The sequence below is a fragment of the Martes martes genome (assembly GCF_963455335.1).
Source record: "Martes martes genome assembly, chromosome: X".
In the NCBI taxonomy this organism is placed as follows: Eukaryota; Metazoa; Chordata; class Mammalia; order Carnivora; family Mustelidae; genus Martes; species Martes martes.
Window position 1 is genome coordinate 68667153 of NC_137897.1, and position 27575 is coordinate 68694727.

Sequence of the window (27575 nt, forward strand, 5' to 3'; positions counted from 1 at the left end):
TTTATAGTTTTCTGAATACAGAATCTTTGCCTGTTTGGTAAGCTTTATTCCTAAGCATCTTCTGGTTTTGGGTGCAATTGTAAATGGGATTAACTCCTTAATTTCTCTTTCTTCTGTCTTGCTGTTGGTGTATAGAAATGCAACTGATTTCTGTGCATTGATTTTATATCCTGACACTATACTGAATTTGTGTATGAGTTCTAGCAGTTTTGGAATGGGGTCTTTTGGATTTTCCACATAAAGTATTATATCATCTGCAAAAAGTGAGAGTTTGACTTCTTCTTTGCCAATTCAGATGCCTTTTATTTCTTTTTGTTGTTTGATTGCGGAGGCTAGGACTTTTAATACTGTGTGGAATAGCAGTGGTGATAGTGGACATCCCTGCTGTGTTTCTGACCTTAGCAGAAAAGCTTTCACTTTTTCCCCATTGAGAATGTTATTTGCTGTGGGTTTTTCATAGATGGCTTTGGTGATAGTGAGGTATGTTCCCTCTATGCCTACACTGTGAAGAGTTTTGATCAAGAAAGGATGCTTGGGTGCCTGGGTGGCTCAGTGGGTTAAAGCCTCTGCCTTCAGCTCAGGTCATGATCCCAAGGTCCTGGGATCGAATCCCACATCGGGCTCTCTGCTCAGCAGGGGGCCTGCTTCCTCCTCTCGCTCTGCCTGCCTTTCTGCTTACTTGTGATCTCTGTCTGTCAAATAAAATAAAAATCTTAAAGAAAAAAAGAAAGAAAAGAATGGATGTTCTACTTTGTCAAATGCTTTTTTAGCATCTATTGAGAGTATCATATTGTTCTTGTTCTTTCTTTTATTAATGCATTGTATCACATTGACTTGCAGATGTTGAAACAACCTTGTAGCTCAGCAATAAATCTAACTTGGTTGTGGTGAATAATCCGTTTAATGTACTGTTGGATCGTATTGACTAGTATTTTGGTGAGAATTTTTGCATCCGTGTTCATCAAGGATGTTGGTCTGTAATTCTCCTTTTCGATGGGGTCTTTGGTTTTGGGATCAAAGTAATGCTGGCTTCATAAAATTAGTTTGGGAGTTGTCCTTCCGTTTCTATTTTTTGGGAACAGTTTCAGAAGAATAGGTATTAATTCTTCTTTAAATGTTTGGTAGAATTCCCCTGGGAAGCCATCTGGCCCTGGGCTCTTGTTTGTTTGGAGATTTTTGAAGACTACTTCAATCACCTTACTGGTTTTGGGCCTGCTCATGTTTTCTATTTCATCCTGGTTCAATTTTGGTAGTTTATAGGTCCCTAGGAATGCATCCATTTCTTCCAGATTGTCAAATTTGCTAGTGTATAGTTGTTCATAATGTGTTCTTATAAATGTTTGCATTTCTTTGGTGTTGGTTGTGATCTCTCCTCTTTCATTCATGATTTTATTAATTTGGGTCCTTCCCCCCTCCCTTTATTTTCATAAGTCTGACCAATCTTATTAATTCTTTAAAAGAACCACTTCCTAGATTCATTGATTTATTCTCCTGTACTTTTGGTTTCTACTACATGAATTCTGCTCTAATCTTTATTATTACTCTTTTCCTGCTGCATTTAGGCTTTCTTTGCTGTTCTTTCTCCAGCTCTTTTAGGTGTAGAGTTAGGTTGTGTAGTTGAGACCTTACTTATTTCTTGAGAAAGCCTTGTATTGTTATATACATTCCTCTCAGGACTGCCATTGCTGTGTCCCAAAGATTTTGAACAGTTGTGTTTTCATTTTCATTTATTTGCATGAATTTTTAAAAAATATTTTATTTTTATTTATTTGACAGAGAGAGATCACAAGTAGGCAGAGAGGCAGGCAGAGAGAGAAGGGGAAGCAGGCCCCCGGCTGAGCAGAGAGCCTGATGTGGGGCTCGATCCCAGGACCCTGAGATCATGACCTGAGCGGAAGGCAGAGGCTTAACCCACTGAGCCACCCAGGTGCCCCAATTTGCATGAATTTTTAAAATTCTTCTTTAATTTCCTGGTTGACCCATCCATTCTTTATTTTTTTAAGATTTTATTTATTTATTTGACAGAGAGAGATCAGAAGTAGGCAGAGAGGCAGAGAGAGAGAGAGGAGGAAACAGGTTCCCTGCTGAGCAGAGAGCCCGATGTGGGACTCAATCCCAGGACCCTGAGATCACGACCTGAGCCAAAGGCAGAGGCTTAACCCACTGAGCCACCAAGGCACCCCCATCCATTCTTTAGTAGGATACTCTATAGCATCCATATATTTGACTCTCTCTCTTCACATATAACATGATGCTTTATATGGAAAACCCAAAAGACTCCACCTCCAAACTACTAAAACTAATACAGCAATTCGGTAATGTGGCAGGACACAAAATCAATGTATAGTTGCTGTCTTATAGACGAACAATGAAAATGTAGATAGGGAAATTAGAGAATCAATTCAATTTACTACAGCACCAAGAACCGTAAGGTACCTGGGAATAAATCTAACCAAAGAGGTAAAGGATTTGTACTCGGGGAACTACAGGACACTCATGAAAGAAACTGAAGAAAACAAAAAAGATAGAAAAGCATTTCACGCCTATGGATTGGAAGAATAAACATTGTTAAAACGTCTATACTGCCTAGAGCAATCCATACTTTCAATGCCATCCCAAACCATATCCCACTGGTGTTTTTCCAAAGAGCTGGAACAAACAAATCTAAAATTTGCATGGAAACAGAAGATACCCCAAATTGCTATGGAAATGTTGAAAAAGAAAAACAAAACTGGGGCCTCACATTGCCTGATTTCCAGCTTTACTACAAAGATGTGATCACCAAGACAGCATGGAACTGGCACAAAAACAGACACATACACCAGTGGAACAGAGTAGAGAGCCCAGATATAGACGCTCAACTCGATGGTCAACTAATCTTCAACAAAGCAGGAAAAACTATACATTGATAAAAAAGACAGTCTCTTCAATAAATGGTGCTGGGAAAATGGACAGTTATGTATAGAGGAATGAGACTTGACCATTCTCTTACACCATACTCAAAGATAAACTCGAAATGGATAAAAGAGCTCAACATGAGGCAGGAATCTATCAAAATCATAGAGGAGAACATAGGCAGTAACCTCTTTGATATCAGCCACAGCAACTTCTTTCAAGACATGTCGCCAAAGGCAAAGGAAAAAAAGTGAAAATGAACTTTTGGGACTTCATCAAGATCAAAAGCTTCTGCACAGCCAAGGAAAGAGTCAACAAAACAAAGAGGCAACCCACGGAATGGGAGAAGTTATTTGCAATTGACACTACAGATAAAGGGCTGATATCCAAGATCTTTAGAGAACTAAAGATCAGAACTAAGGACCTAAAGAAACTAAAGAACTAAGAACTAAAAAACTATCAGAATAACAATCTGAACTAAAGAACTAAGGACCGGGAGCATCTGAGTGCCACAGAGTTCGCAGGTATTAGAGCGGGGAAGCCGGCTACAGCGACAAAGCCAAGGAGTGAGCTCTCAGCCGGGGGTTACCTTGTGCCAGTCACAGGCTGGGTGGGCTCAGAGCACAGCCGAAGGCCACGGAGACGGAAGCAACCGGGGGCTTTTCTCCAAGTGCCAGCAATTGACCACTTTCCTACTGGCACGACCACAGGCCAGGGAGGCGGGGCAGTTGGGCGCTTTTCTCTGAGGGTGCACTGAGGAGTGGAACCCCAAGCTCTTGGCTCCTCCAGGCCAAGAGATTGGGAGGCCGCCGCCTTCAATCCCCTCCTCCAGAACTCTACGGAAAGCGCTCAGGGAACAAAAGCTCCCGAAAGTAAATCTGAGCAGATTAACTTAGCCCGGCCCCTGGCAAGGTCAGTGCAATTCCGCCGGCGGCAAAGACACTTGAGAATCGCCACAACAGGCCCCTCCCCCAGAAGATCAACAAGAAACCCAGCCAAAACCAACTTCACTCACCAAGAACAGAGGATTTCTAGAGGAGGAGAAAGCAAATCTTATCTGGACAAAATGACAAAGTAGAAAAACTCACCACAAAAAAAAAAGAACAAGAGGCAGTACTGAAGGCTGGAGACCTAATCAATATGGACATTGGTAACATGACAGACCTAGAGTTCAGAATGACTATTCTCAGGTTCTAGCCGGGCTCGAAAAAGACATAGAAGATATTAGAGAAACCCTCTCCAGAGAGATAAAAGCCCTTTCTGGAGAAATAAAAGAACTAAAATCTAACCAAGTTGAAATCAAAAAAGCTATTAATGAGGTGCAATAAAAAATGGAAGCTCTCACTGCTATGATAAATAAGGCAGAAGAAAGAATTAGTGACATAGAAGACCAAATGACAGAGAATAAAGAATCTGAGCAAAGGAGAGACAAATACTGGACCACCAGGAGAGAATTTGAGAGATAAGTGACACCATAAGATGACACAACATTAGAATATTGTTAGAATATAGAATATAGAATATGGAATTGGGATTCCAGAAGAAGAAGAAAGAGAGAGGGGAGCAGAAGGTATATTGGAGACAATTATTGGAGAGAATTTCCCTAATATGGCAAAGGGAACAAATATCAAAATCCAGGAGATGCTAAGAATGCCCCTCAAAAATAATAAAAATAGGTCCACACCTCGTCACCTGATAGTAAAATTTACAAGTCTTAGCGACAAAGAGAAAATCCTGAAAGCAGCCCGGGAAAAGAAGTCTGTAACATACAAGGGTAAAAACATTAGATTGGCAGCAGACCTATCCACAGAGACCTGGCAGGCCAGAAAGAACTGGCATGATGTATTCAGAGCACTAAATGAGAAAAACATGCAGCCAAGAAAACTATATCCGGCTAGGCTATCATTGAAAATAGAAGGAGAGATAAAGAGCTTCCAGGACAAACAAAAGCTGAAAGAATTTGCAAACACCAAACCAGCTCTACAGGAAATATTGAAAGGGATCCTCAAAGCAAAGAGAGACCCTAAAAGTAGTAGATCAGAAAGAAACAGAGACAATATACAGTACCAGTCACCTTACAGGCAATACAATGGCAATAAATTCATATCTCTCAATAGTTACCCTGAATGTAAATGGGCTAAATGCCCCAATCAAAAGACACAGGGTATCAGAATGGATAAAAAAAAACAAAACCCATCAATATGCTGCCTACAAGAAACTCATTTTAGACCCGAAGACACCTCCAGATTTAAAGTGAGGGGGTGGAAAACAATGTACCATGCTAGTGGACATCAGAAGAAAGCTGGGGTGGCAATCCTTATATCACATCAATTAGATTTTAAGGCAAAGACTATAATAAGAGATGAGGAAGGACACTATATCATACTCAAAGGGTCTGTCCAACAAGAAGACCTAACAATCTTAAATATCTATGCCCCTAACATGGGAGCAGCCAACTATATAAACCAATTGATAACAAAATCAAAGAAATACATTGACAGTAATACAATAATAGCAGGGGACTTTAACACTCCCCTCACTGAAATGGAAAGATCATCTAAGCAAAAGATCAACAAGGAAATAAAGGCCTTAAATGACACACTGGAACAGATGGACATCACAGATATATTCGGAACATTCCAGCCCAAAGCAACAGAATATACATTCTTCTCTAGTGCACATGGAACATTCTCCAGAATAGACCACATCCTGGGTCATAAATCAGGTCTCAACCGGTATCAAAAGACTGAGATCATTCCCTGCATATTTACAGACCACAATGCTCTGAAGCTAGAACTCAATCACGAGAGGAAATTTGGAAAGAATGCAAATACATGGAGACTAAACAGCATCCTTCTACAAAATGAATGGGCCAACCAAGAAATTAAAGAAGAATTGAAAAAATTCATGGAAACAAATGATAATGAAAACACAGCAGTTCAAAATCTGTGGGACACAACAAAGGCAGTCCTGAGAGGAAAATATATAGCAGTACAAGCCTTTCTCAAGAAACAAGAAAGGTCTCAAATACACAACCTAACCCTACACCTAAAGGAGCTGGAGAAAGAACAACAAAGAAAGCCTAAACCCAGCAGGAGAAGAGAAATCATAAAGATCAGAGCAGGAATCAATGAAATAGAAACTAAAAAAAAACCAATAGAACAAATCAACGAAACTAGGAGATGGTTCTTTGAAATAATTAATAAGATTGACAAACTCCTGGCAAGACTTATCAAAAAGAAAAGAGAAAGGATCCAAATGAATAAAATCATGAATGAAAGAGGAGAGATCACAGCCATCATCAAAGAAATACAAACAATTATAAGAACATACTACGAGCAACACTATGCCAACAAATCTGACAATCTGGAAGAAATGGATACATTTCTAGAGACATAAACTACCACAACTGAACCAGGAAGAAATAGAAAACCTGAACAGACCCATAACCAGTAAGGAGATTGAAGCAGTCATCAAAAATCTCCAAACAAACAAAAGTTCAGGACCAGACAGCTTCCCAGGGGATTTCTAGCAAACATTTAAAGAAGAATTAATTCCTAGTCTCCTGAAACTGTTCCAAAAAATAGAAATGGAAGGAAAACTTCCAAACTCATTTTATGAGGCCAGAATCACCTTGATCCCAAAACCAGACAAGGATCCCACCAAAAAAGAGAATTACAGACCAATATCCTTGATGAACACAGATACAAAAATTCTCACCAAAATACTGGCCAATAGGATCCAACAGTACATTAAAAGGATTATTCACCACGACCAAGTGGGATTTATTCCAGGGCTGCAAGGTTGGTTCAACATCCGCAAATCCATCAATGTGATACAATACATTAATAAAAGACAGAATAAGAACCATATGATACTCTCAATAGATGCTGAAAAGGCATTTGACAAAGTGCAGCATCGCTTCCTGCTTAAAACTCTTCAAAGTGTAGGGATAGAAGGCACATACCTCAATATTATCAAAGCCATCTATGAAAAACCCACTGCAAATATCATTCTCAATGGAGAAAAACTGAAAACTTTTCCGCTAAGGTCAGGAACATGGCAAGGATGTCCGTTATCACCACTGCTGTTCAACATAGTACTAGAAGTCCTAGCCTCAGCAACCAGACAACAAAAAGAAATGAAAGGCATCCAAATTGGCAAAGAAGAAGTCAAACTATCACTCTTTGCAGATGATATGATACTATATGTGGAAAACCCAAAAGGCTCCACTCCAAAACTGCTAGAACTTGTACAGGAATTCAGTAAAGTGTCAGGATATAAAGTCAATGCACAGAAATCAGTCGCATTTCTTTACACTAACAACAAGACAGAAGAAAGAGAAACTGAGGAATCAGTCCCATTTACAATTGCACCCAAAACCATAAGATGCCTAGGAATAAATCTAACCAAAGAGGCAAAGAATCTATACTCAGAAAACTCTAAAGTACTCATAAAAGAAATTGAGGAAGACACAAAGAAATGGAAAAATATTCCATGCTCCTGGATTGGAAGAACAAATATTGTGAAAATGTCTATTCTACCTAAAGCAATCTACATATTTAATGCAATCCTTATCAAAATCCTATCCACTTTTTAAATTTTTTTTTATTTTTTAATTTTTTAAAGATTTTATTTATTTATTTGTCAGAGAGAGTGAGCACAGGTAGACAGAGAGGCAGGCAGAGGCAGAGGGAGAAGCAGGCTCCCTGCTGAGCAAGGAGCCCGATGTGGGACTCAATCCCTGGACCCTGGGATCATGACCTGAGCCGAAGGCAGCTGCTTAACCAACTGAGCCACCCAGGCGTCCCCCCTCCACTTTTTTTTAAAGAAATAGAACAAATAATCCTAAAATTTATATGGAACCGGAAAAGACCTCGAATAGCCAAAGGAATATTGAAAAAGAAAGCCAAAGTCGGTGGCATCACAATTCCAGACTTCAAGCTCTATTACAAAGCTGTCATCAAGACAGTATGGCACAAAAACAGACATATAGATCAATGGAACAGAATAGAAAGCCCAGAAAAAGACCCTCAACTCTATGGTCAACTAATCTTCGACAAAGTAGGAAGGAATGTCCAATGGAAAAAAGACAGCCTCTTCAACAAATGGTGCTGGGAAAATTGGACAGCCACATGCAGAAAAATGAAATTGGACTATTTCCTTACACCACACACGAAAATAGACTCAAAATGGTTGAAGGACCTCAATGTGAGAAAGGAATCCATCAAAATCCTTGAGGAGAATGCAGGCAGCAACCTCTTTGACCTCAACCACAGCAACTTCTTCCTAGGAACATCGCCAAAGGCAACGGAAGCAAGGCCAAAAATGAACTATTGGGACTTTATCAAGATCAAAAGCTTTTGCACAGCAAAGGAAACAGTTAACAAAACCAAAATACAACGGACAGAATGGGAGAAGATATTTGCAAATGACATATCAGATAAAGGGCTAGTATCCAAAATCTATAAAGAGCTTAGCAAACTCAACCCCCAAAGAACAAATAATCCAATCAAGAAATGGGCAGAGGACATGAACAGACATTTCTGCAAGGTAGACATCCAGATGGCCAACAGACACATGAAAAAATGCTCCACATCACTCGGTATCAGGGAAATACAAATCAAAACCACAATGAGATACCACCTCACACCAGTCAGAATGGCTGAAAGTAACAAGTCAAGAAATGACAGATGCTGGCGAGGATGCGGAGAGAGGGGAACCCTCCTACACTGCTGGTGGGAATGCAAGCTGGTGCAACCACTCTGGAAAACAGTGTGGAGGTTCCTCAAAAAACTGAAAATAGAGCGACCATATGACCCAGCGATTGCACTACTGGGTATATATCCTAAAGATACAAACATGGTGTTCCAAAGGGGCACGTGCACCCGAATGTTTATAGCAGCAATGTCCACAATAGCCAAATTGTGGAAAGAACCTAGATGTCCATCAACAGATGAATGGATAAAGAAGAAGTGGTATATATACACAATGGAATACTATGCAGGCATCAAAAGAAATGAAATCTTGCCATTTGCGATGACGTGGATGGAACTAGAGGGTATCATGCTTAGCGAAATAAGTCAATTGGAGAAAGACAACTATCATATGATCTCTTTGATATGAGGAAGTGGAGATGCAATGTGGGGGGCTTACGGGGAGCTAGGAAAAGAAAAAATGAAAAGATGGGATTAGGAGGGAGACAAACCATAAAAGACTCAATCTCAAAAACAGACTGAGGGTTGCTGGGGGAAGGGGATATGGGAGAGGGTGGTGGGGATATGGACATTGGGGAGGGTATGTGCTATGATGAGTGCTGTGAAATGTGTAAACCTAGTGATTCACAGACCTGTACCCCTGGGGATAAAAATACATTATATGTTTATTAAAATAAAATAAAATAAAATAAAATAAAAAAACAAAAATTAAAAAAAAAATTGAAAAATCCAGAATACACCAGCTGTCTCTACACCTTAAATAACTTGAGAATCAACAACAAATTAAGCCAACTCCACACACAAAAAGGGAAATAATCAAGATTAGAGCAGAGATCAATGGGATAGAAACTAGAGGTACAGTAGAATGCATCAATGAATCTAGAAGCTTTTTTGAAAGAATCAATAAGATCGATAAACCATTGGCCACACTAATTCAAAAGAAAAGAGAGAAGGCCCAAATTAATAAAATTATGAATGAAAAGGGAGAGATCACAACTAACACCAAGGAAATAGAAACAATCATCAGAAGTTATTATCAACAGTTACATGCCAATAAGTTAAGCAACCTAGATGAAATGGATGCATTCCTTGAAAACTATAAACTTCCAACATTGAACCAGGAAGAAATTGACAACCTGAGTAGACTGATATCTAGTAATCTAGTGATCTAGTGATCAAAAACCTCCCAAAAAACAAGAGCCCAGGACCTGACGGATTCCCTGGGGAATTCTACCAAACTTTCAAAGAAGAAATAACAGCTATTCTCCTGAAGCTGTTTCAAAAAATTGAAGCAGAAGGAAAACTTCCAGATTCTTTCTATGAAACCAGCATTACCCTGATGCCCAAACCAGGCAAAGACCCCACCAAAAAGGAGAATTTCAGACCAATATCACTGATAAATATGGATCCTAAGATTCTCAACAAGATTCTAGCAAATAGTATCCAACAGCACATTAAAAAGATTATCCACCATGTCCAGGTGGGATTCATCCCTGGGTTACAAGGATGGTTCAACATTAGCAAATCAACAAATGTGATGGAATAAATCAATAAGAGAAGATACAAGAACCACATGATTCTCTCAATTGATGCAGAAAAAGTATTTGACAAAGTCCAGCATCTGTTCCTGATTCAAACGCTTCAAATTAGGGATAGAGGGAACATTCCTGAACTTCATAAAATCTATCTATGAAAGATCCACAGCAAATATCATCCTCAATGGGAAAAAGCTTGCAGCCTTCCCATGGAGATCAGGAACATGACAAGGATGCCCACTCTCACCACTCTTGTTCAACATAGTGTTAGAAGTCCAAGCAACAGCAATCAGACAACAAAGAGAAATAAAAGGTATCCAAATTGGCAAGGAAGAAATCAAACTCTCTCTCTTCGCAGATTATGTGATACTTTATATGGAAAACCCAAAGGACTCCACCCCCAAACTACTAGAACTCATACAGCAATTCAGTAACGTGGCAGGATACAAAGTCAATGTACAGAAATCAGTGGCTTTCTTATACACTAACAATGAAAATACAGAAAGGCAAATTAGGAAATTGATGCCATTTACTATAACACCAAGAACCATAAGATACCTGGGAATAAACCTAATCAAAGTGGTAAAGGATCTTTACTCGAGGAACTACAGAACACTCATGAAAGAAATTGAAGAAGACACAAAAAGATGGAAGACAATTCCATGCTCTTGGATTGGAAGAATAAACATTGTTAAAATGTCTATACTGCCTAGAGCATTCTATATAAATCTATATTTTTTTCCAAAATGTTTTAAGTTATAATAGCAATGGTATACATCTGTGTCTTTTTATTTTCTTTAACAGGAACACAGTGAATCATGGCCCTGGTTGTTTGAGACAAAGGTACATTATCATATAGAAAAAATTTGCTTCCATTCCTATTTTACTATGAGTTTTGCCAAAAATTGATAGTTCCTTTCCTCAAATATCTCTTCAACATTTAGAGAAAAATGGTGTGCATGTATGTATGTGTTATCTCATTTGATTTATTAAAGGTTACCATTATAATAATAGGTTTCATAATTTGGAATTACATTTGTGGAATAAATTGTTTCTGATTATGGTGTTATCAGTCATAGTATACTCATGAATTTAATTATTTGATATTTAATGTCATTATGCCTACATCCATAAATCACTTCAATTTTTAGATTTCATCATTTGTTTTCAAGTTTTGATATCAAGTTAGTTATATATGCTTAATAGAATGAAATTGAAATTTTCCTTCCTTATCTTCCAAAAAAAATTGACACAAATAATATGTCCCTCTTATTTTGTTTCAGTTTTTAAGTTTTTAGATATATTCTAATTCATTGATATACGGTGTAATATTAGTATCAGGTGTACAATAGAGTAATTCAGCATTTCCATACTACAGATGGTACACATCACAACAGGTACACTCCTTAATCCCCATCACCTATTTAACCCATCTCCCCACCCATCTCTTCCCTTGTAACCATCAGTTTGTTCTGATAGTTGAGTCTTTTTCTTGGTTTCTCTCTCTCTTTCTCTTTTTCCCTATGCTTTTTTGTTTCATTTCTTAAATTTCATGCATGAGTGAAATCATATGGTATTTGTCTTTTTCTGACTGTCTTATTTTGCTTAACCTAACAGTCTCCAGGGTCATGCATATTATTTCAAATGGCAGTACTTCAGTCTTTTTATGGCTGATTAATATTCCACTATATATTGGTGTCGCATCTTCTTTATCCATTCATCAGTCAATGGACATATAGGACCTTTCCATAATTTGGCTATTGTATATAATGATACTATAAACATTGGGGTGCATGTATCCCTTTGAATTAGTATTTTTGTTTTCTTGGTAAATACCTAGTAATGCAATTGCTGGATCATAGTGTAGTTTATTTTTTGAGATTTTGAGGAACCTCCATAGTGCTTTCCAGACTGGCTGCACCAGTTTGCTTTCCCACTAACTGCTCAAGAGTGTTCCCCTTTCTCCACATTCTTGCCAACACCTGTTGTTCTTTGTGTCATTGATTTTTCCATCCTGACAAGTGTGATATGATGTCTCCTTTTAGTTTTGATTTGTATTTCACTGATGATAAGTGATTTGAGCATCTTTTCATGTGTCTATTGGGTCATCTGTATGTCTTCTTTGGAAAAATGTCTATTAATGTCTTCTGCCCATTTTTAAAATTAGATTATTTATCTTTTGTGCCCCTTGTATTTTTGAGGGAACTTACCTATAAAGTCATTTGGGCCAGGTACATTTTTGAAGAAGTTTTTGACTATTTTTATAATTTCTTCTGTTGTTATGTCTAACTATTTTATTTATTTTTAATTTTTAAAGATCTTTTATTTATTCATTTGAGAGAGAGAGAGAGAAAGAGACAGAGAGATCACAAGCATGGGGAGAAGCAGAGGGAACAGAAGAAGCAGCTTCCCCATGGAGCTGGCAGCATGGCATGGGGCTTGATCCCAGGACCCAGAGATCATGACCCAAACTGAAGGCAGATGCTTAATCATCTGAGCCACCCAAGTGCCCCATGTCTATCTATTTTAAGGCACGTTTGATAATAAAACTTCCACTAAAATCTACATACTAAAAATATAGAATCTATTAAGTGAAATTTGTACTTAGCATTTTAAAAACCCCCTTTATATCTAAGGTTATGGCCTCTTTCACATGCCTAATATTGAAGGTCTGGGATCCCTAACAGGATGTGAATTCTTGGAGAACATTGTGGTCTTGGTGGTAGGTTGGGACTTAGATGGCCAGCTTAAAATTAAACATATTAGAGTCGGAGATACGAAAGACTACTGGCAAAATATGCCTCTCTTTCCCTCCACATCAACAAACGCACACATTTACAAGTCCACTGGCCTGTATTTAAGTGTTTGTGAGCTTGAAGATTCATAACTAAGGATTAAGCCTTCCTTTTCCTCTGGATCTTGTGGGACATTCCAAGTGGGGAAGAGTGTGACAGGAAAGGAATTCCCAGATTCCTCTTCTATCATTTTGTGTTAAGCTGCTTACTGAAAGAATTTCCCTTATGTTATAGAAGACATTTCTATAAGGAAGAATATGGCTAAAAAAAATCATATTTTCATCTTATCCTGGGCCTTCACTCTAAAAATCCTTTGTTCTTTATGTTCATTTGTATTTAAATATAAGTATAAAAAAATAAATAAAATAAATATAAGTATAATTCTACATATCACAAATCTTCCAAATAAAACAAAAGTAATCAAAATTTGAAATATTTGCTATTATCCTAAATTTGCTTAATTTTGTAAGATTTCATTGTGTTATTTTAGCTTCACATTGACAATGATAATGTATTATTTTACCAATGTGTTAAGTTTCCTTGATGTTTGGGCTCTGCTACCAATTACTCACAATGGCTTCTTTCAACAGAATAAATACTGTGAAAGCAAGACCTTTATTTCTTGCTGCACTAAATAATAGCTATTATAATAAAATTTCTAATATTTTCATAATCTGGCTATATATATATCATAAAATTGTGTGAAAGATAAAAAATAATAGAAAAATTGAAAACTTGTGTTACTGTATTAATCTTCTTAAATATGGTTATAATATTAATCCAGCAATAAATGGAACTTCTTTCTTAGAACAGTATATAACCATATCATTTTTTTAGAAAACTATTTTCTATTCTAAAAAAATGTTTTAGCACACTCTAGTGGCTTACTTTGTAATGTAGCACAAATTAAACTAAAGTCCTGTTGCTTGTAATAAATTAGACTAACAGGGTTTATATATAAATAATCATATAGTAATAAGATAGAAGTCTTCTCCAAAAATTAAGATTTGCCACAAGTATTTTCATTTTATAATTGTTGCTATTTTCTCTTAATTTGTATAAGATTTACTTAGTATTTGATAACCCACTAAAATATTTTTTTACACTTAAAAATAGTCTGACTCCATTTACATTGTTTGTTTTTATATTTTTGATATGGAAATAAACAACAAATGTTAACACTTGTGATATAGATGGAATTATTTTTTAAGATTTTATTTATTTGACAGACAGAGATCACAAGTAGGCAGAGAGGCAGGCAGAGAGAGAGGAAGAAGCAGGCTCCCTGCTAAGCAGAGACCCTAATGCGGGGTTGGATCCCAGGACCCTGAGATCATGACCTGAGCTGAAGGCAGAAGCTCTAACCCACTGAGCCACCCAGGCGCCCCTAGATGGAATTCTTTATTATTGCCATCTTTTCCTCTAAATCAGAAGTGACTACACTGCAGTTTAATTATATTAAATTTCTTGAGTTTGGGTACCTGGGTGGCTCAGATGGTTAAACATCTGTCTTCAGCTCAAGTCATGATCTCCAGGTCCTGGGACTGAGCCCCATGTTGGGCTCCCAGCTTAGGAAGGAGTCTGCTTCCCCCTCCCCCTCTGCCTCTGCCCTTCCGCACGCACACGCTCTCTCTCTCTCTCTCTCTCTCTATATATATATATATATATATATATATAATCTCAAATAAATAAATAAATAAACTTTTAAAAACAAATAAATAAATTTCTGGAGTTAGCCATATTTTGAGGTTGAAGGTGCAGTTCTCCAGATTGCCAAGTCCACCCAAAGCCTCTGGCCCCAACTAAAATCGGTTTAGTTTCAATTACAAAGTTAGAGGGAAGAATCCACCTAAGACAAGTCTCACTTCTGATACTACCTCCAAGTTTGGAAGTTTTCCAAAACCACTTTCAGTTTGATAATTTGCTAGAAAGATACACAGAACTCACTGCAACCCTATTATGGTCTATCAAAGGAATGGATGTAGAAAATTAGCCAAATGAAGAGACACATAGGGGAGAGTCAGTAAGGGTCCCAAATGCAAAACTACCAATATATTCAGGACATATTACTGTCTTGGCTCAGGCTGATGTAGCAAAAATGCCACAGACTGGGTAGTTTATGAGTGACAGAATTTATTTCTCACAATTCTGGAGACTGATAAATCCAAGATCAAGTTCTTAGCAGATTTGGTGTCTGAGAAGTATCTGCTTCTGAATTCATAGGCTGCCATCTTCTCACTATAACCTTATAAACAGAAAAGGCAAGATACACTTTTGGGGACTCTTCTATAAGGATAATAATTTCATTCCTGAGGGCTCCACCTTCATAACTTCATTACTTCCCAAAGACCCCACTTTCTAATATTATCATACTGGGGATTAAGTTTCAACATGTGAATTTTGGGGAGATGTAAGAATTTAGTCTATTGTACTCTCTTGTCATTAATGTGTGACAACACACTGACAGTATTGCCAAACTGAAAAATTTACATGAACTTTGGTGGCTAGAGTCTTTAATGGGACTTCAGTAGGTACAAAAGATTAATTTATTGATTGTTTATATGGTTGAACTCGATCTACAGCCTTCCTTCTTCGTGGAGGTCTGGCCAGTATCATTTGGCCCAGTGAGCCTACCGTGAATCATCTCATTAGGTGTCCATGGGGTCCACAATAAATAAAAAGACATTCTTATCTTTGGACTATTCCAAGCAATTAGAGATTACCTACTAGGAGCTGAGGGAAAAAGTCAGGGCTCTTTTTGGGAAAAGCCAAAAGACAAATAAGAGTAAATAATGGTCAAAGGGAAGAACTATTTGCTACTTCTATAGCAAAAGCTTTCAAGATTGACTTTATTCACTAACACTTTCCACTAACTGCCATGTCAATTTCAGGAAAAAAAAATCTGTCTAGACTAGATAATTACTACTACATGTTTCTTATGGATTGCAGCCATATAAACAGATTGACTTTTATTGATGATTTTCCTTCCAGACTTTTTCAGTTTGCAGATAAGGAAAATATTACCTGTAGTAATGCAAAGTCAAGATGCTCAGCATTCTGTCCAGGCCTTTCCTTTCTTGCAAGGATTTTGGATTTTGGAAGAACTTGATTCAACTCCTGAAACTATCCCTTATCTGTTGACTTTGGACAGGTGAAAAAACCTCTCTAATGATTAGTTTTCTCCTCTGCAAAATAGAAATAATAAAAGCAAACCCAAATGGCTGAATTCATAATTAAGTAAGGTTATATGTAATAAATATGCAAACTATTCCAGTGTTTTATGATCACCTGCAGGAAGGTGGGGTGAATTCTGTTCAATTAGTAGGTCAGATATTGAGACTGACAACACTTACTTGAAAGACGATGTATTATTCACAGAAGAAAAGTATGTATAGAGCAAGCTGGTCTGGAAAGGCAAGAGCAGAGAGTTGTTTTGGCTTTTTTAATGGCTAAAGAGTATGGCTGGAGAAGAGATCCCATTTGCAGGCTGGGGCTGTGGGATTCAGATTCCCACAGGAACTAAAATCCCAAGAGACATGCGGTTTTCTTTATCTATATTACTAGATATGTGGTAGTATTGAAGAGAAGGGATGGAGCCTAAATGCTGTCCATAGCCAAATAAAAACATGTAGTCAGATTACCATAAGGAATAGAAGATACCCAATAATCATTAGCAGTGTTCTCATTCTCTTTATGAAAGTCTTCATTTTCTTTTCTTTTCTTTTTAAATTTTTAAAAAGATTTTATTTATTTTTTTGACAAACAGAGCTCACAAGTAGGCAGAGAGGCAGGCAGAGGGGGAAGCAGGCTCCCCGCTGATCAGAGATCCTGATGTGGGGCTCGATCCCAGGACCCTGAGATCATGACCTGAGCTGAAGGCAGAGGCTTTAACCCACTGAGCCACCCAGGTGCCCCAAAAGTCTTCATTATCTTAATGATGATTCTTTTCTTATTAATTTTTAAAATTTTAATTCCAATGTAGTTAACATAGAGTGTTATATTAGTTTCATGTGAACAATATAGTGATTCAACAATTTTTTTAAAAATTGTAAAATTTGTTTTTTAGGTATTAAGTTGTGTAAGTTCTGTTTATTTTGGATAGCAACCCTTTATCAAATAATTCCCTTACAAATATCTTCTCTCATTCAGAAGAGTGTCTTTTAGTTTTGCTGATTGTTTCCTTCAAGAAATGGTATTGGGAAAACTGAATAGCTACATGCAGAAGAATGAATTTGGATCGCTTTATTTCACTGCACACAAAACTAAACTCAAAACAGATTAAAGACCGAATTGTGACACCTGAACATATAAAAATCCTGGAAGAGAGCACAGATAGCAATTTTTCTGATATCAGCCATAGCAAATTTTTTCTAGATACATCTCTTGTGACTAGGGAAATGAAAGCAAAAATAAACTCTTGGGACTACATCATAATGACTATTCTTAGGTGATAATTATTAGGGGGTGAGATCTGATCAGAATGATGTCCTATTTTTTTTGTAAATTTTTATTGATTTAAGTAATCTCTACACCCAGTGTGGGGCTAGAACTCATGACCCCAAAATCAAGAGCCACATGTTCTTCTGACTGAGCCAGCCAGGTTCCCCAAAGTCTTAATATTTTAATATACACTACAAAGCACTTTATGACTTTAATCCTATGTATCTTTTTGCTTTCATCTCTCTCCAATGTTTTTTTTTTTTTCCTCTTCACCTCTACATTCCAGCCATAGACAAATACTTGCATGTTGCTGAATGTGCCAGATGCTCTCAAGCCTCTGAATGTGTTATTACCTAGGCTATACATAGTGGCCTCCTTCCTTTGTCTCTTTAATTACTTAAATAAAAAGATTGTATTTATTTATTTGAGATAGATTTATTTATTTGAGATAGAGTGTGTGAGAGAGCCTGAGCAGGAGGGCTGGAGAGATGGAGAGGGAGAAGCAGACTCCCCACTGAGCAGGGAGCCCCATTGCTGGAGTCAGTCCCAGGATCCTGGGGTCATGACCTGAGCCAAAGGTGAAAATCTAACGGACCAAGCCACCCAGATGATCCTGACTCTTTAACTCCTAGTTATCCTTCAAATCTAATTTCGAGAGGAATCTCACTTAAGAGGCCTTGCCTGACCTCTGAACCGCCCCAGTCTACTAATATTTATCTTTGTATCTCTGGCCCTAGTATAGTGTCAGATATATGGTGGGTATTCAGTAAATGTTGCAATAGGTATAATTGTTTAGATCAAAATACACCACACGGTGACTTTAATGACATATAACTTCCCTAGAAATTATTTTCCTCTAAAAATGAGATAAACTTTCGATGAATCACTTCTTAGAAGTATAGATAATAGAAAAAGTTAAATGGATAATTTGTAGAATGGGGGGTAGAGTGTGAGTGATGTGGAGCTAGCAATGTTTTCTTGCTGCTGCTGCTGCTACTGATGTTATTGGTTAGTGGCTTTCAGTATAGAAGTCAGCTTCTTAGATCCTCTTAAATCATTATATATGTATATGTGTATACATATATGTATTCCCGCACTTTTTAAACTTATGGACATTTAAAATGTTTGGTAATAAAAGAAACTGTGACTATCATGAAGTACACGTTAAACACAATTATAGAAAACTTATCAGTTTTTTCACACATTTTACCAAAGCTTTAGGTATAGGCTGCATAAGTAGTTAAGTCATGTAAATCTCTGCGCATCATTTGGCTTATATGAATGTACAAAATTGAGAAGATGCTGTGCATAATGCATTGTGATCTGCTGTTTTACTTAAGGATATCTTTCTTTTTTAATTTATTTGACAGAGAGAGAAAGAAAGAACAAGCAGGGGGAGTGGCAGGCTGAGGGAGAGGTAGAAGCAGGTTCCTCACTGAGGACATGATCCCAGGACCCTGGGATCATGACCTGAGTGGAAGGGAGTCGTTTAAACGCTGAGCCACCCAGGAGCCCCAAGGATATCCCCTAATATTTTTTTCCTGGCCAGCATCCTTTTTAATTGGTGTGTTTCACTTATAAAATTTATGTAGTCAAAATATTTTAACTAAATATTTCTATTTTTGTTATTCAAGTAATAATTTAGGATGGATAATTAAAATTTGAATAACTTATGCACGTTCAACTTGTGACCCATTTTGGATGATATTTGGACAATCATATTTTTCTCAGTACATAATCCATGGGATAAAGGAGCAATGTCACAGACTTTAAGATTTGTTAACTTTTGTTCTCTATCAAGATAAAACACTGAGTATTACTGGATCCACTTTGTATTACTGTGTAGATAATTACTGAGAACCATGAACTGGACTTATGGGTTGTCTCCCAACCCAGAGTTTTCTCATGTAAGCATAATGTATAATTCACTTAGACAAAAATTTATCTCACAAAAATACCCTGTTATTATCCATGGTATGTTAAATAAGGCATTAAAAGGTGAAGTAGGGACCACTACACACATATGCACCAAAAGAGAGAGACAAAGAGACAGAGAAACAGAGAGAGACAGATATATTTGTTTAATTTAAAAAGACATCAAAAGGAATTATTAGATTTACTAAGAGCAATTACTCAGAAATGAGAATGCAAGAAATACACACATTCCATAATGTACTTACTTATAAACATACAACATAAGATATTACAAACTCTAAAAATTATTGTGGAGTTAGAATTTTAATTTCAAGCTTCTACTCTCAGCAATTGATGATAACTCTTAACCAGTATGATCAAAAGATCAGACTCTTCTTATTCCGTCTGGACTTCTTTTCTTCCATACTCTGACAGTTTTTTAAAGGTCCTAATTCTTGCCTCATTCCATTCCATTCTGGAATGATCATTACCTTATAACATGGATTAAAAAAAGGTTTATTGGAGTATAATTGACACATCATAAACTGCACATATTTAAAGTGTACAATACATTAAGTTTTGACATGTATATGCATCCATAAAACTATCACCACAGTCAAGAGTAGACATCTCATCACTGTCAAAAGGTCCCTAGTGACTTTCTTTGTACACTCTCACTTTTTCCTCCCTGCACAACCCTCTTCAGGAAACCATTGATATACTTTCTGACACCATAGATTAGATTGTTTTTTATAGAGTTTTATATAAATATAATCATATTTTATGTACTCTGTACCTTGTTTTGTCCAGCTTATTTCATTCGGTATAATTATTTCAGATTTATCTGTGATACTGGGTTTATCTAATTCACTTCTTTTTATTGCTGGATAGTATTCCATTATATGAATGTAGCGTATGTTTATGCATTTGCTTATTCAAAAATATGTAGATTAGTTTCAGTTTTTGACTTTTTGAAAAATTGTTATGAATAGTCATGCTCTATTCTTTATATTGTCATATGACTTCATTTTGGGGATGGGTAAATGCCTATGGTACAATAACTGTACCATGGGTTAGTTGAATGTTTAAATTTATATGAAACCACTAAATTGTTTTCCTAAGTAATTATATTTTGCGTTACGAGCAGCATTGTATGAGGGTTCCATTTGCTCCATAAACGAAACCATTTTATACTCAGGCTTCCACAGGTAAATGACTTTTATAACCATAGGAAGCAATTAAAACCATCACTTACTTAGAATGTGAATTTTATTTTTGGTTGATGAAATGCTCTCCAAGTGTTAATTATATCCTGTTTGTTGATGGTCTTATTCAAATCTACTACATGCTTACCAACTTTATATTTATGGCTTAAAAATTATCAAGAAAGACTTTTTGAAATATTTAATTATACATGTAGGTTTGTCTTTTTTTCCTTTTCATTTTGGGTTTTTTTTTTTCTTTTCCTGCTGTAAGAAATCACCACAAACTTAGAGATTTAAAGAAAACATGAAGATATTTTAACAATATGTGTTCTTCCAATCCATGAGCATGGAATGTTTTTCTATTTCTTTGGGTCTTTTTCAATTTCTCTTGTAAGTGTTCTATAATTTTCAGAGTACAAATCCTTTACCTCTTTGGTTATATTTATTCCTAGGCATCTTATAGTTTTTGGTGCAACTGTAAATGGGATCAATTCCTCAATTTCTCTTTCTTCTGTCTAGTTGCTACTCTAGAGAAATGCAACTGATTTCTGTGCAGTGATTGTGTATCTTGCCACACTGCTGAATTTCTCCATGAGATCTAGCAATTTTTGGGTGGAGTCTTTTTGGTTTCCCTCATAAAGTATCATGTCATCTGGGAAGAATGAAAGTTTGATTTCTTTGCCAATTTGGATGCCTTTTAATTCTTTTTGTTTTGTGATTGCTGAGGCTAAGACTACTAGCTGTATGTTGAACAAAAGTGGTAAGAGCAGGGACACCTGGGTGGCTCAGTTGGTTAAGTGGCTGCCTTCAGCTCAGGTCATGATCCCGGGGTCCTGGGATTGAGTCCCACATCAGGCTTCTTGCTCAGCGGGGAGCCTGCTTCTCCCTCTGCCTCTGCCTGCCTCTCTGTCTGCCTGTGCTCACTCTCTCTGACAAATAAATAAATAAAATCTTTTAAAAAAAAGTGGTAAGAGCGGGCATCCCTGTTGTGACCTCAGGGGAAAAGCTCTCAATTTTCCCCGTTGAGGATGATATTCACTATGGGCTTTTCATATATGGTTTTTATGATACTGAGGTATCTTCCCTCTATCCCTAAACTATGGAGAGTTTTAACCAAGAAATAATGCTGCATTTTGTCAAATGTTTTCTCTGCATCAGTTGAGGGGATCATATGGTTCCTGTCCTTTCTTTTATTAATGTGATGTATCACATTGATTGTTTTTTTGAATATTACTTGGCTACCCAGATATAAAAAAGAAAGAAAATAAAAGAAAAATAAATCTTACTATTTACATTGATGTCGATGGAACTAGAGGGTATTACATTAAGCAAAATGAGTCAATTAGAGAAAGACAATTATATGGTTTCACTCCTATATGGAATTTAAGAAAAAACAAAACAAAACAAAACAAAACCCTGAGGATCATAGGGGAAGGGAGGAAAAAATAAAATAAGACGAAATTAGAGAGGGAGACAAACCATAAGAGACTCTTAACTATAAGAAACAAACTGGGAGTTCCTGGAGGGGAGGTTAGCCGGGGGATGGGGTAACTGGGTGATGGGAATTAAGGAGAGCATGTGATATAACAAGCACTGGGTGTTATGTACAACAGTTGAATAAGTGAATTCTACATCTGAAACTAAGGATACACTTTAGGTTAACTAGTTGAATTTAAACAAAATAAGTATTTAAAAAGGAGAAAAAGAATACACAAAGACATTATTTCATAATTCTGTAGGTCAGTAGTCCAACTTGGCTTGGATGGATTCTCTTTTCAGAATACACTTTATTTTTAAGGGGGTTGGAGTCTGTTTTTCATTTTGAATATTTTCTATTGTTGTGACTGCAAATTCACTTATTTTTTTCTTTATCACTGTCTAATTGAATGTAACTTTTCACCTTAAGCATTTGAATTTTCCTTTTTTTTTAACAAGATACAGCATATGCCCTGATTAAAACACTTAAAGGAAAGGGATAGAGGGAACATTCCTCAATTTCATGAAATCTAACTATGAAAAACACCGAATATCATCCGCAATGGGGAAAAGCTGACAGCCTTCCCTTTGAGATTAGAAACACAACAAGGATGCCCACTCTCGCCACTCTTGTTCAACATAGTATTAGAAGTCCTAGCAACAGCAATCAGACAGCAAAGAGAAATGAAAAGTATTCAAATTGGCAATGAAGAAGTCAAACTCTCTCTCTTCGCAGATTATGTGATACTTTATATGGAAAACCCAAAAGACTCCACCCCCATACTACTAGAACTCATACAGCAATTCAGTAACGTGGCAGGATACAAAGTCAATGTACAGAAATCAGTGGCTTTCTTATACACTAGCAATGAAAATACAGAAAGGGAAATTAGAGAATCGATTCCATTTACTATAGCACCAAGAACCATAAGATACCTGGGAATAAACATAACCGAAGAGGTAAAGGATCTGTACTCGAGGAACTACAGAACACTCATGAAAGAAATTGAAGAATACCCCTAAAAATGGAAGACCATTCCATGCTCATGGGTCGGAAGAATAAACATTGTTAAAATGTCTATACTGCCTAGAGCAATCTATAGTTTCAATGTCACCCCGATCAAAGTTCCACCAGCATTTTTCAAAGAGCTGGAGCAAACAATCCTCAAATTTGTGTGGAACCAGAAGAGACCCCGAATTGCTAAGGAAATGTTGAAAAAGAAAAACAAAACTGGGGGCATAACGTTGTCTGATTTCCAGCTTTACCACAAAGCTGTGATCATCAAAACAGCATGGTACTGGCACAGAAACAGACACATAGGCCAGTGGAACTGAGTAGAGCCCAAATATGAACCCTCAAATCTATGGTCAACTAATCTTTGACAAAGAATGAAAAAATATACAGTGCAAAAAAGACAATCTCTTCAATAAATGGTGTTGGGAAAATTGGACACCTATGTGTATATGAATGAAACTTGACCATTCTCTTACACCATACACAATGATTAACTCAAAATGGATAAAAGACCTCAACATGAGGCAGGAATCCATCAAATCCTAGAGGAGAACATAGGCAGTAACCTCTTCAACATTGGCCACAGCAACTTCTTTCAAGATATGTCTCCAAAGGCAAAGGAAACAAAAGCAAAAATGAACTTTTGGGACTTCATCAAGATCAAAAGCTTCTGCACAGCCAAGGAAACAGTCAACAAAACAAAGAGGCAACCCACGGAATGGGAGAAGATATTTGCAAATGACAGTACAGACAAAAGGCTGATATCCAGGATCTATAAAGAACTCCTCAAACTCAATACACACAAAACAGATAAACATTTGAATTTTCACCACTAAATGTTAGATTTGAGTCTTTTACTGTTTGCAGGTGTCTGCTTAACATGTCCAATCTTTCCTATACTTGATTGGGTTGTAGCTATTTTTATACTTTTATAAGTTTTCTTTACATTTGTTCTGTGATACAATTAGGTTGTTTGGAAAAATTTCATACTTTTAGGTCTTGGTTTGGAAACTTATTAGGTGATCTAGTGATAATTATTCCTTACTCCTCAAGCAAACTTAGCAGACTTTCCTCAGGACTCAATCCTTTAAATCATGAAGTTTTGCTGCGTGACTAGAGCCAAAGCTGTTCCTGACATTCTTAATGCTGAACATGATTTTCTCTAGTCTTTTAGAAAACTTCTTCCTCCTGGTCTCAATTTCCTCAGTGCATATGCACTAATCATTCCTTCCTTGAATACTCCATTAGAGCCCTCTATAGATCTCTGGTGTTTTCTTTCTGTGCAGTTGTCTCCTCTTTGATACTCTGCTCTGTGAACTCTAAACACGAGGTCTCCTCAGACTCTCAACTGTATTTGCTAATCACAAAGAGACTCCTAGGCTCCTCCCACGTTCAGTTTTCTGTGTTGTGACCTCGAAGGTAGCTGCAAGCAATAATCTGTAGCAATTATAAGACTAGCTTCATTTTTCTTTTAGCCTTTTTTTCTTTATGGATCACGGCTTTATTGTCTGACAACTATGTCTTGAAAACGACTGTTTCTTATATTTTGTCTGCTTCTGTTAGTTATTTTAAGTGGGAAGATAAATCTGGTTCTTGTGGCTCCATCTTGAGTGGAAGAGGAAGTCCTTTATTTTGGCTTTAATACTTTTAATAAAAAATAATTTTTCCATGTGTACATGCTCATATTTTATATTGTTCTCTTTTAACCAGTGATTGATAGATATATTTTTTCAACATATTATGTTACACTGTATGTGAAATAACTGCAATGTAAATAAAAACTTAAAAAAATATATTTTAATTTCTTCTGGTTTGCACATTCTCTCTCTGTTTAAATATTAAGTCTATTCAATATTCAACTTCTTATATTTTGTTAATTTGAGTAGTTAACATACAACATTACATTAGTTTCAGGTGTATAATTTAGTGATTTGACAAGTTTATACAGGATACTTTGTTCACCACAAGTAAATATAACATCTATCCCATTATATTGTATATTCTGCAATAAACATAAGGGTGCATATATCTTTTTGACTTAATGTTTTCATTTATGCTAGATAAATAACCAACAGTGGAATTACTGATGCATGTGGTATTACTACTTTTAATTTTTTGAGGAACCTCTATATTGTACTCCACATTTGCTGTACCAATTTACATTCCCAATAACAGTGAATGAAGGTTCCTTTTCCTTCACATCCTTGTCAGCACTTGTTTATGGTCGTCTTAACTTTAGCAATTCTAACAGGCATGATGTGGTATCTCGTTGTGGTTTAGATTTGCATTTCACTGATGATGAATGATATTGAGCATATTTTTTCTTTTCTTTTTTTTTTACAAACCCATATATCATTTTTTAAAGTTTTTATTTAAATTTCCGTTAGTTAAAACCCTGAGAGACTCTTAACTATAGGAAACAAGGGTTTGTTGGAGGGATTGTTGAAGGGGAGGTATGTAGGGGCATGGGATACTGGATGATGAGCATTAAGGAGGGAACATTATGTGATGAGCAGTGGATGTTGTATGCAACTTATGAATTATTGAACACTACATCTGAAACTAATGATATACTGTACATTGATTAATTATACTTAATAAAAATTTAAAAATATATAAAAATAAGTTTCAGTTAAATATATATTTCAGGTGTACAATATAGTGATTCAACACTTATATACAACATCCAGTGTTCATCATAATAAGTGCACTCCTTAATACCCATCATCTATTTAACCCATCTCTCCACCATTGGTTTGTCCTCTATAAAACTGGGAGATGGGAATTAAAGAGCACATGTGATATAAGCACTGGGTGTTATATTCAACTAATGAATCATTAAGCATTATATCAAAAACTAATAATACCTTGGTTAACTGAAATTAAATTATAAAGAAAAGAGTGTGGTTCTTGGTTTTTCTCTCTTTTTTCCCCTTTGTTCATTTGTTTTGGCATCTTTTTATGTGTCTGTTAGCCATCTGTATGTCTTCTATCAAAAGCTGTGTATTCATATTTTCTGTCCATTTTCAAATTGGATTATTTGGGTTTTGGGTGTTGAATATTTTACATTCCTTAGATATTTTGGATATTAACCTCTTTTGAAATATAAAATTTACAAAGATCTTCTCCCATTCAGTGTATTATCTTTTGTTTTCTTTATGATTTTTTTTTTTTTTCTGCTGTGCAAAAACTTTTTAAGTTTGGTGTACTCTTAGTAGCTTAATTTTGCTTTTGTGCCCCTTGCCAAAGGAGACATATCTAGAAAAATTTTTCTATAGTTGATGTCAAAGAGATTGTTCTTTGTGTTCTCTTTTAGGAATTTTAAGGTTTCATGTGTCACATTTAAGTCTTTCATCAATTTTTAAATTTATTTTTGTGCGTGGTATAAAAATGTGGTCCAGTTTCATTCTTTTACATATAGCTGTCCAGTTTTCCTAACACCATTTGTTAAAAAGACTGTCTTTTCCCAATTATATATCACTGCTTCTTTTCTTATAGATTAATTGACCATATAAGTGTAAGTTTATTTCTGGGTTTCCTATTCTGTTTCATTGATCTAAGTGTCTATGTTTATGCCAGTATCATACAGTTTTGATTACTATAACATTTTAGTATATCTTGAAATCTGGAATTGTGATAGCTCCAGTTTTACTTTTCTTTTTAAATATTGTCTTGTTATTCAGTTTTTTGTGTTTCCATACAAATTTTGGGATCATTTTCTCTAGTTTTTTTTTTAATTTTATATTTCTTTTCAGTGTAACAGTATTCATTGTTTTTTCACCACACCCAGTGCTCCATGCAATCTGTGCCCTCCCTACTACCCACCACCTGGTTCCCCCAACTTCCCACCCCCCGCCCCTTCAAAACCCTCAGGTTGTTTTTCAGAGTCCATAGTCTCTCATGGTTCACCTCCCCTTCCAATTTCCCTCAACTCCCTTCTCCTCTCCATCTACCTCAACTCCCTTCTCCTCTCCATCTACCCTTGTCCTCCATATTATTTGTTATGCTCCACAAATAAGTGAAACCATATGATACTTGACTCTCTCTGCTTGACTTAGTTCACTCAGCATAATCTCTTCCAGTCCCGTCCATGTTGCTACAAAAGTTGAGTATTCGTCCTTTCTGATGGAGGCATAATACTCCATAGTGTATATGGACCACATCTTCCTTATCCATTCATCCGTTGAAGGGCATCTTGGTTCTTTCCACAGTTTGGCGACTGTGGCCATTGCTGCTATAAACATTGGGGTACAAAGCTGTGATCACCAAGACAGCATGGTACTGGCATAAAAACAGACACATAGACCAGTGGAACAGAGTAGAGAGCCCAGATATGGGCTCTGTGGTCAAATAATCTTCGACAAAACAGGAAAAAATATCCAGTGGGAAAAAGACAATCTCTTCAATAAATGGTGCTGGGAAAACTGGACAGCTATATGTAGAAGAATGAAACTCGAACATTCTCTTACACCATACACAAAGATAAACTCAAAATGGATAAAAGACCTCAACATGAGACAGGAATCCATCAGAATCCTAGAGGAAAACATAGGCAGTAACCTCTTTGATATCAGCCACAGCAA